The following is a 16,657-nucleotide window of genomic DNA, read 5'->3' as shown; positions in this document are numbered from 1 at the left end:
TGCATACCAGCAGATATGCAAGTCATGGTAGTTTGGACCTTTAGAATTCAAAGGTGTTCAAGCTCCGGAGAGGATCTGCAGATGCAGAAAATTACAACCGAAATGTGAATGCGAATGTCCTCAATACTTCTGGCTACGGAACATTGAATGAGTAACCTCAACCTCGAGGATTCATTAGAAAAATTACCCAGTAAAGCTTAAATAAACTTTAATCCACGGCAGTTTGTGTGCAACTCGGAACTAATTTCGCCCAATCTGCTCTCACGTATACTCGTTCGTGAATTCCCACGAAGTGGAATGAGCAATATCTTAATACGACACCAGGGGCGTAACCAGGGGGAGGGGGGTTCAACCATACGTTATGTATGTTCGTGCGTGTGTTTGTATGTGTACCTGTATATATACGCAAGCAAAATTGAAAATTCTCGCGGAGGGGGGGGGGGTGTTCAACACCCCCCTGGCTAGGCCCCTGCACGACACGCTTTTCTTTTTTTTTGCAGAGGAGCAGTTCTAGGCTAGTTTATGACGAAAGCTGCCAGCGTCTACAGGTTGTGTAGAAAGAAGTCGAGAGTGCGAAGGGCGAGGTGTGAGAGGCGAGTAGCCGCATGGGCCACTCGCCTCTTGGGCTGCTTAAAGGGACACTAAATGCAAATATTAAGACGACGTTGATTGCTGAAATAACGGTCCAGAAACCTCGTAGGGCTACTTCTGTGCCAAGGAGGTGCTTATTTTGAAATAAAATCACGTTTTAGTGGTCCGCATCACGTTAGCACACTTCAAGTCACCCGCCTGAAAGCGGTGTTTCTCACGTCACTGCTGCCGTGCCCAACGTTGCCCGTCTTTACTGCGCGGCGGCGTGCACTGGCGGCGTGCGCCATTCGGACATCCGGCAACATCACTTGCATGCGGCATTTTGTCGAACTTTCTGTCAGAGCGACTTTCACGAGCGCGCAAAACACACGCGTCAGTACGCGATACCTGCGATATCTTCTTTCAGATCGACGTCGAATTGCCCGAAACCGCTCATACTCAGCGTCAACACCCGCATATCCATCTGGAATGGGTACTACACGAGTAGCTTTTGTTAGAAAATGTTAGAAAATGTTGTTAGAAAATTAGAAATGAAAGAAGATATCGCAGGTCGGGAAATTTAGAAGATTTCAAGGTTGCACAGAAAGTACATTCTGCAATGCAGAACCAACTGCAGAAGCTTTCAATCAAAAGGTGGCAAGATTTATGTGCCTCACTTTCTCCATATACCTCGGCGCCTCAACTGTGGAACATGGTACGCGCCCTCCGACAGCCAGTAGTCCACTCGAGACCACTACAGGCTCTAGCGATGTCTCGAGGAGTTAGCGAACGTGTGATTGCCGAAGAATTTTGCGATCTTATACTGAGAACTGGAGAGGCCGTCCAAACTAGCGAATATAAATCCTCAGCAGAATCAGCTTCGGCGGTTGTAACGAAGTTCTCGGCGGTCAGTTCATCAGATCTGGATGACAGCTTCACACCAGAGGAGCTCCAACATGTGCTGTCTTCTGTAAAACGAACAAGTTCACCAGGACCAGATGGAGTCACATACGCTGCACTGGCTAATTTGTGCGAGAAAGGAAAATTGCACCTGTTGGACATTTACAATAAAAGTTGGCAAGAAGAAAAGGTTCCGGAAAGTTGGAAGATATCGAAAGTAGTACCGTTGCTAAGCCAGGGAAGAGCCCTATGCAGTTGGATTCGTTTAGGCCGGTTAGTTTGACAAGTTGTATTTCGAAAGTGATGGGAGAAAATGATCAATGAACGAATTTTATGGTGGCAAGACATGAAGAAACTATTACCAGAAAGCATAGCCGGCTTCAGAAGAGGTAGATGCACAATGGACTGCATTTTGGACTTGGTCACAGACGTGGAAAACCAACGTACGGAAGGAAACATCACTGTCGCTGTATTCCTTGATGTCCAACGAGCATACGACACAGTGAGTCACGTTCACGTTCTGGAAGGCCTGGCCCTGCAGGGATTCAAGGGCAAGATACTGCGTTGGATCGCTGACTTCCTGAGGCACCGGCAAATTTTTGTAGTTACACAGGAGGGCCCGACCTCAGAACACGTCGTCAACCAGGAGTGCCACAGGGCAGCGTGCTAAGCCCTACTCTCTTCAATGCAGTCATGGCGCAGCTCCCGTATAATCTTCCACCTAACATCAGATGTTCAGTATATGCTGATGATATAAGTATATGGACGTCTGGTCCATCGTTTTTGGATGTCCAACAAACTTTACAAGAAGGATTGGATTATGTAGACCGTTTTCTAAGAAAAAGAGGTATGGCACTGAGTCTGGCTAAAACAGCCATACTACCGTTTACATTGAAAACACCTGGAGATTTCCAGATTAGTCTGCAAAACCAGCCTATTCAAATGGTAAAAACTCATAGATTCTTGGGAGTGATTTTAGACCGGAGACTAACATGGTCACCTCATGTCCAGTTCCTTGAACAAAAAGTGAATCAGGCCATTCGAATCCTCCGGCATCTCTGCGGGGCAAAATGGGGGCGGTACTACAGAGTCGTTATTAGCCCTACATGTTGCGTGGATACGCCCCATCGTAAGTTATTCACTGCCGCTGCTGCACGGACTTCCAGCCTCCACCGAAAGGAGACTCCACTTGTTATTGGCAAGGAGCTTGAGGGTATGTCTGGGGTTGCCACGGTCAACTTCCAGTGCTTTAGTGTATGCAGAGGCTCGACAACCACCTTTGGCAGTACTCCGAGCTAAAGAAACATGTCGAAATTTATTTAGAATTTTCACGCAACATGAAAGTCATCCTTTATCTGGTGCACTAACACAAAGGACGGCAACGAGACTACAGGAAAGTGTATCATCATTTCAAGCAGTAGTACCAGGATTTAAACGATGGAAACCTTCAAAACCACCTTGGACGCTGCCGCTTCTCAACGTTATCTATGAAATAGATGGCATACGGAAGAAAGCAGACATGGCGCCTCTAGTAGCCGCACAGATGGTACTTCATCATTTTCATATAACGCATAATGACAAAACGAAGATATATACAGATGGATCATGCACTGAAGAAGCGTCAGCCTGTGCGGTTCTTATACCCGAAATAGAGGAAAAGAGAATGTACAAATTATCCCACAAATCTTCATCGACGACAGCAGAATTGGTGGCTATCTTTGAAGCAGTTAAGCTTATCTGCGAGAATTCTGAGCCACGAAGTGGGTGATATGCACGGATAGCAAACCTGCCCTTCAGCTAATCAGAAATGCGAGATCACTTTACAAAAATGGTGAAATAGCACAATGTATTGCAGGAACGGTGGAATATGCCTCAGCGCAGGGTCACAACATTGTATTCCAATGGATACCCAGTCACACTGGAATAAAGGGAATGAAGATGCTGACAGCCTCGCGAAGAAAGCATTGAACGAAGGACGGGATTGCGCAATCCCTGTGTCTGGGGCGGATATTCGACATTTTATAACGCAAGGAGCTAACCATTGTTCGATGGAGAAGTGGTTTGATAGCCCTAAATCAAAGGAATCAGTACTTTATGAAGTTGATCCAAACAGAAAATTTTTCATAGCGACAGATCTCCCACGACACTTAGAGACTTTAATGCACAGACTTCGATTGGAAGTAGCCTACACAAACAGCTTCCTGCACAAGATACATCGATCCAACTCCCCGGAATGCCATTGTGGTCAAGCAGAAGAAAATGTTCGCCATATTCTGTTGGAGTGCGTTAAATACGCGAATGAAAGAGAAAAATTAAAGAAAAAATTAGCAAGTTTGGACAGACGGCCCCTCACATTAAAGAAATTACTTGGACCATGGCCTGAGATGCATCTTCAGAAAAAGGCAAACATCGTCCTGACAGATTTTTTAGTGGAGACCGGACTGGATAAGCGCCTGTGATAAACAGCCAGGGATTGATTTATATGAAATGTGTTAGTGCATATACTGATAGTAGAAGAGGAAGGTGTGCGGGTGAACAGTTTATGATAGTGTGAACTGCTGCAAGCAAACTGTGTATTGGTATGATTTTTTTTTTCGGATTGTTCATGTTTAGGTACCGTTCAGTATTATTCTTTGTTTTTTTTTTTTTTTCGCTGCATAACTTCGTGATATGGAGTAGCCGAGGCAATATGGACCTCAACCTCTCCACAGCAAAACAGTTAGAACAGAACAGAACAGAACAGTACGCGATACCGAAACTACCACTGAGATTCGACCGCGTGAGCGAAGTAGAGTGCCGGGCGAAGTGCAGTTTGGCGAAAACGGAACCTTTGAATCACGCGCGCCGTTCCCAATGGCAACGCCGAAGAGGTTCTTTTCCCATGAATCAAACAGAAACGAACAAGCAGCATTTTATTACGTCTCTTGATGCACGGAAAGCTCTCTTTTTATTGCAGCTAGTTTAATTACGAGTGATTAATTGTAGTCGAACTCTCTCACGTCATCGGGATCATTTTCAAAATGTGCCGCTCTTGGCGCTCATCGTATGATACATGTAGCTTAATTTCTCGGTAAGTAAGGCACCGCTGTTGATGATATTGCCGTTTTAGACGTTGTCGTACATTGAGTTTTCACTCCGACATAAATTGGCATTTGCCTTTATTGTCCCTTTAAAACGGCGGTGCGATGCTTCTTGTGCGGCACGGACGATCTCGTCCGTGCCGCACAAAAGATCGCTGGTCGCCCAGCATCAGAGAGTGGAATGGCTCTGCTTTTTATTTTTTTTTTTCAAAGTATACGTTGCCCACACGTCGCACGTAGTTACGTATTGCGATGTATATTATGTAAAGACATAAGTAACTAGCTAAAATGATGTTTATCATAACGCATAGTAAGTACCCATACTTCGCAAAGTCACACATCGTGTTTATCGCGAATATGGTTCCATCAGTGCCTAGACGTTGAGAGACGATGGAAATGAGGAAATTCGCAACGTAATATCTTGACTTACGGCACGGACTCAACAGTTGAAGCTCGAAATTGAAGTCAGTGGTTGAGCGGCCACACAATGGTTAAAGACGGGGACGACTTTTAGAGAAATGACGCCGTTGCTGTAACGTTGGTAAATGAAGCTGCGCGAATGGTTGTAAGTGCGTTTTAAGTCGCCATCTTGGTGTTTCATGATGTGAGAATTTCAGAAGCTACGTATCACACCGCCAAATGCCAGCGCGGTCTGTTCCATGTAAAATCTGTGCTCGATCAATAAGGGTATCCGTGTTTCCATCCAATATTATTTTAACCTTCAGCTTAATGAAAAACACTCGAAATTGTATCGCAGTTATCTTCTTTACCTTTAAATACATTTTATTGGGAGAGGGGCGCAGAAACACATACTTCAAAATACTATCTAAAGGCGCTTTGTGGTGACAGGGATCTTGGCTTATCTGTCCATACGCAAATGGTTTTCTCTACTAGTATGCTTTTTTTAGCACAGATGTCACAATCATTCGCGTGATCCTATATTGCGGAAATAACGATGTTTAGCAACCGGAATTCGTTCAAATGCTTGTCGTAGGCGTGGTGGACGTTACTGAAGAGCTTTAGGAGCCAGTCCTATAGCTCGAAAACAAAAATAATGAAGTCCACCCGAAGGCAGATGTCGCCATCTGCCCAATATATGGATCGAGCCCGGCCTCATCCTTCCCGGATGTGACCCAAGAGTCAGTTTTGTCTTGGTTACCGCCACCAGCTTGTCCATGGTGCACTGTACATGTCAGTACGTATATAAAACTACTATGCTTCGCTTCCCTGTACTTCTTCATTGATCATTCCGTGCCTTTATCCTATCAAAGGAAATAGCCTTATCAAAATTGCTTTTGTTTTTGTTTCTGTAATGCTTGCGCACGGCAGAAGTGAGCTAATCGCAGATATCTTCCTCTTTCTCTTCTTGTTTTTTTTTTGTCTTGCTCAATATTGCAAGCGCTAAAGCTAGGCGTTCATAATCGATAGGCAATCGTTTGCGTTTCGTGTAGTAATTTTTTCATAAAAACGAAGCGTTTCACTGAATGCTGATTAAGGCACGCAGTGCACCCGGGGAATCATCTGTTTTCACGTTTCATGTAAAAAAATTGTCCTCTAGGCTCCATTTTATTACAGCGAGGCTGTATATCGGCAGGCGAAAGCAAAAATTCGTCCGTCCTATGCACGCAGAAACTCCTAGCGCGTATGGGCCACATCAATTGAATAAATTCCGCTACTCACCATTGTTCCACTAAAAATGAAGAAAAGAACACACAGGGGGCAAACACCAGTTAAGACTACTGGACAGGCAGTAATGGGCTTTTTTTCAAACTCACGTCATCCCGTAGCAGCAGCCGGTTGAAGAGCCCGGATGAAAGCGCGCCGGGTTTTTTATCGTCTGCTGCCGCCATGTACTCGAATGGTTGTCGTGACAGACGCTGCAATCACCAACCGTTTTCTGGATGTTTCAGGTCAGCAATCAGTGTGCAAGCTTACTCTTTTTTTGCCAATGCATACTAATGTTCCACCATCATGCTAGAGGCCCGAGACATCAAGTTAGTCAGCAATTTCTTACCTTGTTTGCTACTCAAAGCGCGTCGGCGGGACGAGATCTTTCTGCTTAACATAGATTTTGCGCTTACCGCAGCGCGTGCTGCGGTTCGTGCTCAAATATTGTTACTTGCCTAGTTTCTGAAGAAAAAAAATGTATGCAGTCGCACTGAATCTGAAAGCTGTAGGGAAGTGCGGAGCAGTGATTCGCCCGTCCTTCAGCGACGAACTCAAGCAGCATGTGTTGGGGGGACTAGTTGGTAAGACATTATTAAGGAGTTTGAGAATTGGGGCCCCAATGAGCTTGGGGACCCAAAAAATTCATACATGATCAATTCCCTCCATGTTATATTTTTTTTTATGTCGGCTACTTTGCATTATTGATTAACTTCGTAAGCTCTGTCAGTGCTTTTTGTCTGTTGTGTTTGAGGCTTTCGTGCACTGACGTTTCTTAATAAGGTTTTCCGTCTCCTGGGAGAGCTTCCCAGTGTCCTGTATAATGACTGTGCCAGAGACTTCCTCTGCACACTCCATGTGCAGTATAGCACACTCCGTGCTATACTCCGTGCGAGTGTGCTATACTGCACGGAGCGTACAAACAAGTACAGCGCAGCCGTGCACCACTGCACACTCGGTGTGCAATGGTGCACGGCTATGTTATACTTGTTTCTGCCTGCGTGTCACCATACATGGCTTTCGTATGCTTTACCCTCTCCCTTCTTCCTTTCCATCTTCCTCGCCCTCCCACCACTTCTTCTCACCCGCACTTCCGGCACACTACCCTACTCACTTAAGGCATTCTACGAGTACCCTACACCAGCTCAGCACGTTAAAGCGCAGAGCTTTCTTCGTGTTCTTTGCTGCTAGGCATACGCTACAAAGAATCGAGGCGACTGTTATATCAACACATTTTTCCACTAACCACTCCAGGAAACTTAAAATACTTCGGCAGTATTAAACGACGCAGTTTTCAGAGTAGTAAACATAGCCATGAGACTGTAATGAACCAGCTGCGTGAAAATGGCATTAACGTAAACACGGAGAAAGTGCAGAGGCAAAAGTTTCGAAGAAGTGCAAAGTTTTCGGGATTTTTTTTTTTTTGGTGGACCGTCGTGCCGCAATGACCTTGACCTTTCTTGTGCTAATCAGCGTGCTCAAATGCCACGCTTGCGAATATTTCTCTTTATCTTTTACGCTTTCGCGAAAACCTCGGCAGTAATCTCTTTGATAACTATTTACGTACTAAGCGCGAAAGGGAAAAATGAAGAGAAAAAAAAGTTCTCAGTGCTGTTCTTCCGCAGTTTTACTGCTCGCCTCACAACTTCCGAGAGCATCGACGAAACATTTCTCGGCGGCGCGAACGGCAAGAATAATATGCTCATTATCTTCATTATTTTGTGCCGCATGGAACGACTTGCTTCGCTAACGAGCGGCAAATCCTTCTTAGCAGACACTAAGTCTTCCCTCGGCGTTTTCCTAAATTTTTCGCTTGAAAAAAAAATTTTACCGAAAGGCGGCTGGTCGTGGCATTTATGTGATGCAAGCATCATGCGGCCTTGCCGAACTAGGTAGTGAAATTGCACTCGACACTGACTGCGCAATAATACTACACTTGTTCCCTTTAATGCTGCGCAGAGCAAAGTGAATAACAAAACAACGTTCTGTGGTTTGTCATCTGGACGATGATTTTCCTTTTGCTGTTTTTCATTCTTCTATTCGTGAGCTTTAGTGTGCATAGATTTTCTTTTTGCCGTTTTTCATTCTTGTATTCGTTGGTTTTAGTCTACATATAGCACTTGTGCGAAAGCAAATAGGCCAAAGTCACACGGGACGATAAACATTTTATTAAAGAAAAAAAAAAATCCGCCTTGCTTCATCTTTCAGAATCACAGCCGGATTTGCAGCTGCACTCAAGCAGACAGGGAACACTTACTGAAGAAATTGACTGAAGTCAATTACGATTGCAAATTCGAATAGCGTAGCGTGCACTCTTCGATGCATCACATCAAAACGCATCACATCTTCGATGTGCTAGATTCCACACAATCAAATTCGTGAGGAAACCATCAGCGCTTGTCTGTGGACTGTTATTACGATAAATCCATTTTCAATTTCGCCCGCACGTAACCTTTCAGAGCATTCGCTTAACGAATACTTTGCACAGTTCGTGCTTCAACCACGAAATTCAAACTTTGCACGCACATTACCAATAACAGTTCTCGTGGGGGGACATCAGGCTGAAATATTATGCCCCTTCTTAAAGGACAATAATTATGTCCCGCGACGCATGCATAAATCATTAGCACCATAAGCTCTAACTAAGGCACATTAGTTAGAATTTGACTAACATTACCTATGGTCATCGCCGCATTTCCAAGGAACGTAAACCCGCCTCCTCGCTTCGTTCACCGAGGACTCCACGGATACCTCGCATAACAAATGAAGGTTAGAGAGAGAACGATGGCTTAGTAACTCGCATACCTAGCAATCCCAGAAATGTTTGAACATTTTCCACACGTTATTTCAGCAGACATCCTGTAAGAATAAACGCAGTGTGTAATGTAAATCTCTCAGTGTATTTATAGAAACATATAGTACGAAGAATATTTTTAAAGCCTTCAGGTTTTTGACGAAATATTAAGAAGCTGTAAATTCCACACATGCGTTTGATGTCATACGGGTGTTACCTATGACATTCCCGCGTTTATTCGTTAGATAAGTCTTTGACCCGTGCTTTCGTTTTCTCTGTGTGCGTGTACTGACTTCGCACCGTCGATGATGGACGTTGCGCTCCCGAAAAGCTTGTACTCCAAATTTGCTGAATAAGGCAGACCTAACCCTCGCATATCAAAAGCGCGAGTCAAAAAGAACAAGTCTAAAGGACAGATCACAGTGACAAGTCGAAATGACAAGTCAGAAGGACAACTCAAAAGGACAAGTCAGAAAGACGAGTCAATATAGGACCAATCAGAAGGGCAAGTCAGAAGATCTGGATCGAAAAAAAAATCGGAATTTCTCAATATGAGCTCGTACAGTCGACTACGCCCCAGTCAGAATAATTGTGAAGAAAGGACATGTGAATTGAATTCAAGAGCTTGCAACAGTGCCTTTGTAAGACCTTTTTAAAACGCATCACAAGAGAGCTCGCACATAAATAGTTTGTTCATGTACAATGGAGTTCCGAAGGCCGCAATAAAATGGTGCATTAGTCAAAGCTGTGGATTGTTTGTCACTCATCTGTAAATCAAGTAGGACATCTGTACTTCGATGAAATGCTGCGTGTATATTGTCGCTCCACTTCAGCTCTCAAGGAAAGCAAGCTGAATCAGACGGCTGCAGTTAAGAGTGTTTCCATTGTACTTAAGGAGGGGTCCTATATGTAGCCCTGCTGCATTCCATTTCTTCCTGTATCGGGGCTTACTGTATTCTCAGGTACCTTATTCAAAGCTTCAACATATCCCGAAAGGTGTCTTTGCCTCGTATTCTTCATTCAACCGTACAAATAAGCCGCACGCGCTGCTTTTCCAGAATGTCCACGCAATTCACAAAAGTAAACAGAACTAGAAAGACGTCAATCTTAATTAAAGGTACGAAAGAAAAGTGGATGCGCACGGCAAAATTTCTACTCTGTCAAAATAAATATGGACTGCATCTTCTTCTTTGGTGCAATGAAAATGCGTATAAGTGAAGTGTAAAATCATGTACAGCAGTACAAGTTATCTGCAGCTATGGACATTTTCTTCTTTTTTTTGGACGTCGATAATATTTTCTGGGATCCTTGATCAGACGCCGTCTTTTGCTGGAGCCTAAGCTGTGCTGGAGGACAACTCTAAATTTGTGAGCGCACGAAGCCTGACGCAAAGGAAACAAAGGGAATATTTTTATTGACTTGAACACGCGCATACTTTGTGCCACCTCTTGAACACGAACACGTACTCTGCATGGAGGAGATGTTTCCGTGCTTCTATAAGCTGGTGTGTCTCGCACAAGATTTTCCGAAGAATCAAGATCTGCGAAATTAGATTTTTGTTCTCTTCTATTGACCGGCATATCATTCAAATTATTCTCGAAAATTTGTTGTATATTGAAGAGCGGCGAGCGAACAACACAATTCACACATCACAGCATATCTTCAGTTACCTATGTATGAGTCGCACTATACACATTTCAAGCACGCTTTCAAACGAACCGCTTTTCTCGCGAGCACCTGACCTTCCGAGAAGCGTTTTTTCAAGCTACATAGAGCGCAGAGGAAATCGCAGTCACTATATTTAGTTGAATTCCCTTTACGATCATGCAGTATTCAGCAACTTTACAGAACAATAATTCAAAATGTTCACTCGCGAACAAATAAAAAAAAAAACTTTGCGTTGCTGGTGAAGAAAAATGATGTCAATGAAAGAACAAATCAAGAAGCGCAGAAAGAAGTGGTGTTGGCGGTAATTCTTTACAAACATTCACATGCTCTACATGCCTCTCTCATCGAATAGGAAGAAAATTGCGTTTGTTATTTCGGCTTTGACGAACTTTATGCTCGCGTCATCTACCTTTATCTCATTCTTTTTAAAGAAACTCACTGGGTCCCAGTGGCGTAGCCGGGTGGGGGGGATGGGGGGGGGGTTGGGGGGGGGGGCGCACATCGGGTGCGTGCCACCCCCCCCCCCACCACTTCTTAGCAAGGAGGTGCCCCCCCACGAAACAAATTTCTGCCTACGCTCCTGCTGGGTTCCTTATGCATTCACCTAAGACGACTCGAAGGCGAAAGCCATCTTCTTTTTCTTCTCAGTCGATGTGGACCGCCACCCTTCGTATTGCCTCCAGGATTGGAGGCACCTCACCTGGTCTTGCACTGCCTCCGTGATCGCCCCATCTTTGACCAAGCTACGATGTCATGCGACGACACCATCATGTAGCCTTACGTCACGTGACGTCAAGAAGACGTCATAATGACGTCACAGATTTTAGCGATCTGTGACGTCATGACGCCGTCATATGGGGACGTCATCACGTGATGATGATTTTTTGCATCGCTCGTGTTGTCCCGACGCCGTGGGACTCCGACGGTGAATTTTCGCGTTTGATGAGGCCTCTAACCCCCGTATTCTCAAACAAGCCTCGACTCGAATTTCGTCCTTCACTTGACGGAGTTGAGCATAGCGCCGCAGCTCGACTGAAAACGACGCCGCGCTTCCCAAGAATTGCTGAAAATTATCGCTGATATGTGGTTACTTCTTCTGCCGAGAGACGGCGCTCCGATCCACTTCCTCAAGTGAAGGTGAAGCGTTGAGTGGAGGGACGCTGTATAATACGGGAGTAAGGCTTTCGCCTTAATAAAAGATGCTTCAACGGTCTGATGTTTTTTCAACGATGCTCAACGCAAGCGATAAGCGAGAACAAGACCCCAGGGAGCTCCGACAATCCGTGAGCGAGAGCGCAGCGGAAACGCGCTCTACAATACACATAATGCGAGCGCATGCAGCACTTTGTCGGGCACTCCAGAGTCAGTTCGCAAGGGGACTATGTTGAAATTTGGGGCGGTCTTCACGCGTCCATGTAAGATACACACACAGCACTGCTGGTCATCCACCTTCACAAAGTGGATTGGCTTCAACTTTTTCATCTGTCAAATTTTATTCAGGCAGTTCAGCAGAGAGAGAGAACCAAACTTTCATTAACGAGGCAGCTTTTAAATGCGAAGCATTTCTTGGCTAAACCAAGGCGCTTTGAGCGCTTCTATCTACGTATCTATCTGTCTATCTATCTATTTAGCCGCCTACGTCTGGGTGCTCTCGTGATCGCCTCCTTACACTGGTGTAGACCAAAATTGGCATTGGAGAGGAAGACGGTTAGGCGAATATGACTGCCTGGACATGACATTAATAACTTGAAAATCCTGTCGCCTACGTCGTTAAAGCCTTTCCTCCAGACACTTCTGGCACATATCCGTATACCACGGGCCAGGGTAAGCAGGTATGCGCCACATGTGATTGACAGTTTATATCTTCCCGGGAATGGTGAGAACAGACATCGTTAACTTAAAATGCGAAAGCGTAAAGAAAAACAGAATTTGGTTTCGTTAACCCGATGAATACATAGAATAAAAATCAGGATCCCAGCAGACATCGAACCCAAGCATTCTGCGTGACAGTCAGGTATTCTACCATAGAGCCACGCCACGTTTTCAAACTGCTTTGAAAAAACACCCTATGCAGGCGTAATGTCGGTGCAGCATCAATTGTGGTTGCAGAGCTGTCATTCTAATTTTATAACAAAGCAATAAACATTACATATGTACTCCTATGATACAGGCGTCATGCCGGGTTAGCGTCAACTGTGGTTTCAGTGTTGGCTCTCCTTTCATAGAAGTCTAATAAACATTACATTTGTGTTCCTATAGCTAAGCTGCTGGACGCCGGAGGAATACGCTGACTAAAGTTAGATATTCACATCATCGCACCGTGAAGTGCACTTCGATTCCGGGAATACTAACCTCTGTGCTCTAAAGTGAGTGCTGACGTTACGTCAGACCATGAGTTACTCTTTAAACGCCAGTGTAGTAGACGTGCCTGGTAAGGCCACGATGTGCACACAACTACTGCGCTTTCACAAACACGTCGATCCATCTCGTAACGCTTGGCTCAAAGCCAAAAAAATGCAGCATAGACAACTACTCGCTTATTGCTTCACATAAAAGCGTTTCCCACTAGGCGTGGGATCTGCTGACATTTTGCTACTTGAGTCCAGAGATTGGCCTCCTCAGAAGGATGGCGGCTTGGTCTAGTTGGTAGACCATGACGAGCGCTATAGCACAAGCTGCGGACTATGGACAGAGTAACACACGATGGCAGCGCTGTCCGCGTGTGTTGCTGTGTCCTTCCTCCCCAGCTTGCGCTGTAGCTCTCGTCATGGCCTACTCAGTCGAGATAGTCAATCCTTGCTTCATTATTTCGTAAAAAACTAAAGCGTCTCGTAAACCCTGGAGTGCTGTCCTTCCAACCCTTCCGCTCATGCACCTTCTGCACGCTTCATGCGAGTCAGTCTCCACAGTAATCAGGGTCTTCTTGCATGTCGCGTTTGCCAATGCCAGCTCTTCCCCCCTGTTCGCGTCCTTGACAGGTCTGGGCGTGTCTTTCATTGGCTCACCGTTACTGTCGACCACGCAGATTGTAAATCGGTCGCTTGTTCAGTACACCGCCGCGTCTGTCTACCTCGCGTTTTCTTCTTTCTCATTGATACCTTCGTGCACTTGCTTGAGCATTTGCATTTGACCCTCTCTTCTTCTCGTGCCTTACTCGAAGATCCACTTTTTTTTCTAGCCATCAGAAAACACACCGCGCACAACTCCGATTGGCGTTTGACGCGTTCGCGACACCTCCTCAAAATTTCGCGTCAAGTAGGAAAGCCGTCGCTTCGCTGTAAAGCAGATCACGTCAGAGGGAGTACAGAACTTTCACGAGGAAAAATCTGTATTTTGGAATAATTTTCTTCTTGTTGCACTCTGCGCGAGCACTTCTCTTTCCTCCTTTTCCGCCGAGGCATCTAAGGAAACCCTTTACTGTACGGTGCAGTTCGTCATGTACGAGGATTCACCATCGAGCTTTCAGCGAATGCACTTATGTTCACTGACTGCGTAGTGTCACGCGGCGGGTTCGTGTCACTGAAACGCCGCTTTGGGACAGCGGACGCGTGACCTGAATCGTATACTAATCCTGAGGACTCGAACGTGCGCAGCATCCAACTTTTCTCGGCGTGGCGAGCTGCGTGTGAAAGCGAGGAACTGGGCAATACAAACGAGTTGCTTTATAACCGTGTATTTTTCTGGCTAATTCCCGAGCCTCTTTGCGGCTGGTGAGGTAGCTTCTAATGCAACAATAACTTAGCATCACGTGTAAACCTTGAGTGGTACCGAGTCCTGATTTTGAGGAAACCAGATCGCGGAGATTTGTTTTTTTTTTCTCGTGATCTCTGAAGACTCCGAGAGTTGACTTTATTAAAGCGAATAAATAGGTATAAAATTTTATGGAATGTCTTATAGAATATCTTATGGAATGTCTTTCCCCTTCGTTTCTCATCTCTTTCCCTCTCTCTTGTGTGGTTAAATAATTTAACAAATAGTGCCTGCTCTTATCTATAAACCTGAACAAGAGTTTGGTTCTACAGATTTTTTTTCTCTAATAATTTTCAATCTTTTAAGCTCACTACTGTAGTCATCAAAAGATTGTATGTTTTTTTCGGTATTATGTGCGAACCTTGGCCCTGTAGACCACGTATTTAGTCGTCAAGTTGATGACGCGGGCAAGCGATGCGGGCATGATACTGTTTTAAAATCGACGGTTAAACGATCGCTCGTAGGCGTGTAATCGACAGGCGCACATGTACCCTGACAGTGCTTTCTACCCTCTTCTTTTTTCCCTTTTAACTCCCTAATTTGTTCCTCCCAGTGTAGGGTAGCAAACCGGACGTGCGTCTGGTTGACCTCCCCGCCTTTCATTCCTTTCCTTCCTGCTCCTTCTCTATACAAGACGTAATCTAGCTTTGTAAGTCGAGTAGCTAACAAGTGCGGTAACGCAAGACATAAGAACAAGCAAAATAGAGTATAACCTGGCCACTGTCACTGAACTATGCAACCGCCACGTCTCAAAGTTTAAACCAGAATACTCTAAGCTCTCTCGCCTCTCTCTATCTCTGGCGGCACGCCGAAAGGGGAATCAGTACTGATTAGTGCAATTGGCCATGTGGTAGCTCTGAGCAAACGCTTATGGAAGTGTAACCAAAGTGCCCCGTTGTTGGGACAGTTCGCTTAGCCAGAGAACACATAGTTCGTGAACTCAGATTTTCCCATGCCGGCGTGCGCAAACACAGACGGAAACGTGTCCAACCTATAGTTGGCATGCGGGTGAGACATCAGAGGGCCTACCTTCATCTGACACGCGTTGTTTACCAGAAGACGCCAGTTCGGAAGAACAGATCGACTTGACAGGACAGCGGTTAAACGGAGACGCCAAGTGTCGCGATTAGGGCCCCGTTCGAGGAACCTCCTGCATTCCAGCAAGCGATATTTTATCCGAAATGAGGTAATAAAGGCAACAGTGCCTTAATAAACATAACAAAATGTACAAGGCTTTTGGTAGTAGAAAACTCGTGTACTTGTTGACATTTTTGTGACGTACAGAAAGAGCTGAAACTTTGTTTCAGCCCTTTCTGTACATGGCAGTCCATGACAGTCCGAGGCATGTTACTGAGGCACGTGTACATAGACGCGTGGGCTGTCAGGATGGTAAAGTGTTCCCATGTGTTTTAAATTGTGCAACATGTGCTACATTGGTACAGATCCCAGCCGCATCGGTCGCATTTCGATGGAAGCGAAATGCTGAAGGCCCCCGTACTGCGCGAGTCTGTGCCCGTAAGGAACCCCAGATGGTCGAAATTATCCGGAGCCCTCCACTAAGGGGTCTTTCGTATCCTTATACCTCTCGAATGTTACCCACCACAAGTCAACCAACCAACCTACGTATTTTAGTACATAAAGAAAGTTATGCATAACAAAGAGAAAACGAGATCGCGGGTTATTTATCTAAATTATGCCGTTACATAATATCCCGCCATTTATTACCTGTATTTTAAGCTCATTTTAACTAATTACTTGCTGTCAAACTTTTACTTCAACCTTTATCCCTTCTTGATGTCTCTTCGTGTTTGCGCCTATCTGCTTGTCCTGAGGGAAAAGCAAGCTGCGAACGAAGCGCGTGGTTTTCCTTGTGAGGGGATGCCGCTGTCGCTGTAAATGAGTTCAGAGAGTTACGTTAGTCTGCTGCTCAGTACCTGACTGGGCTGCACGAAAGTCCTCGTCATCAGGCATTTTACAGCCTGAATGTCACCTTCAAATATTCTTGTCATAACAGAAATAGAATAAATAGCTCGTGCTTCTTTATACCCAAACTAGCGAAACAAAAGACCTCTGGTCAAACGTTTCTTGACATAACGTCTACCTGCATATCTAATCAATGCGCCTTCGCGCGGTCACCGACATCTCGCAGCACCGAGCTGCTCGACATGCTTCGGCTAACGCATTTTCAGGCATTACAGACGCCCCTGAATTGAAAGGATGTTCCAGAAAA

This window comes from Rhipicephalus sanguineus, chromosome 2, assembly GCF_013339695.2.
Source record: "Rhipicephalus sanguineus isolate Rsan-2018 chromosome 2, BIME_Rsan_1.4, whole genome shotgun sequence".
Classification (NCBI taxonomy): domain Eukaryota; kingdom Metazoa; phylum Arthropoda; class Arachnida; order Ixodida; family Ixodidae; genus Rhipicephalus; species Rhipicephalus sanguineus.
Note: the sequence above shows the minus strand (reverse complement) of the source record.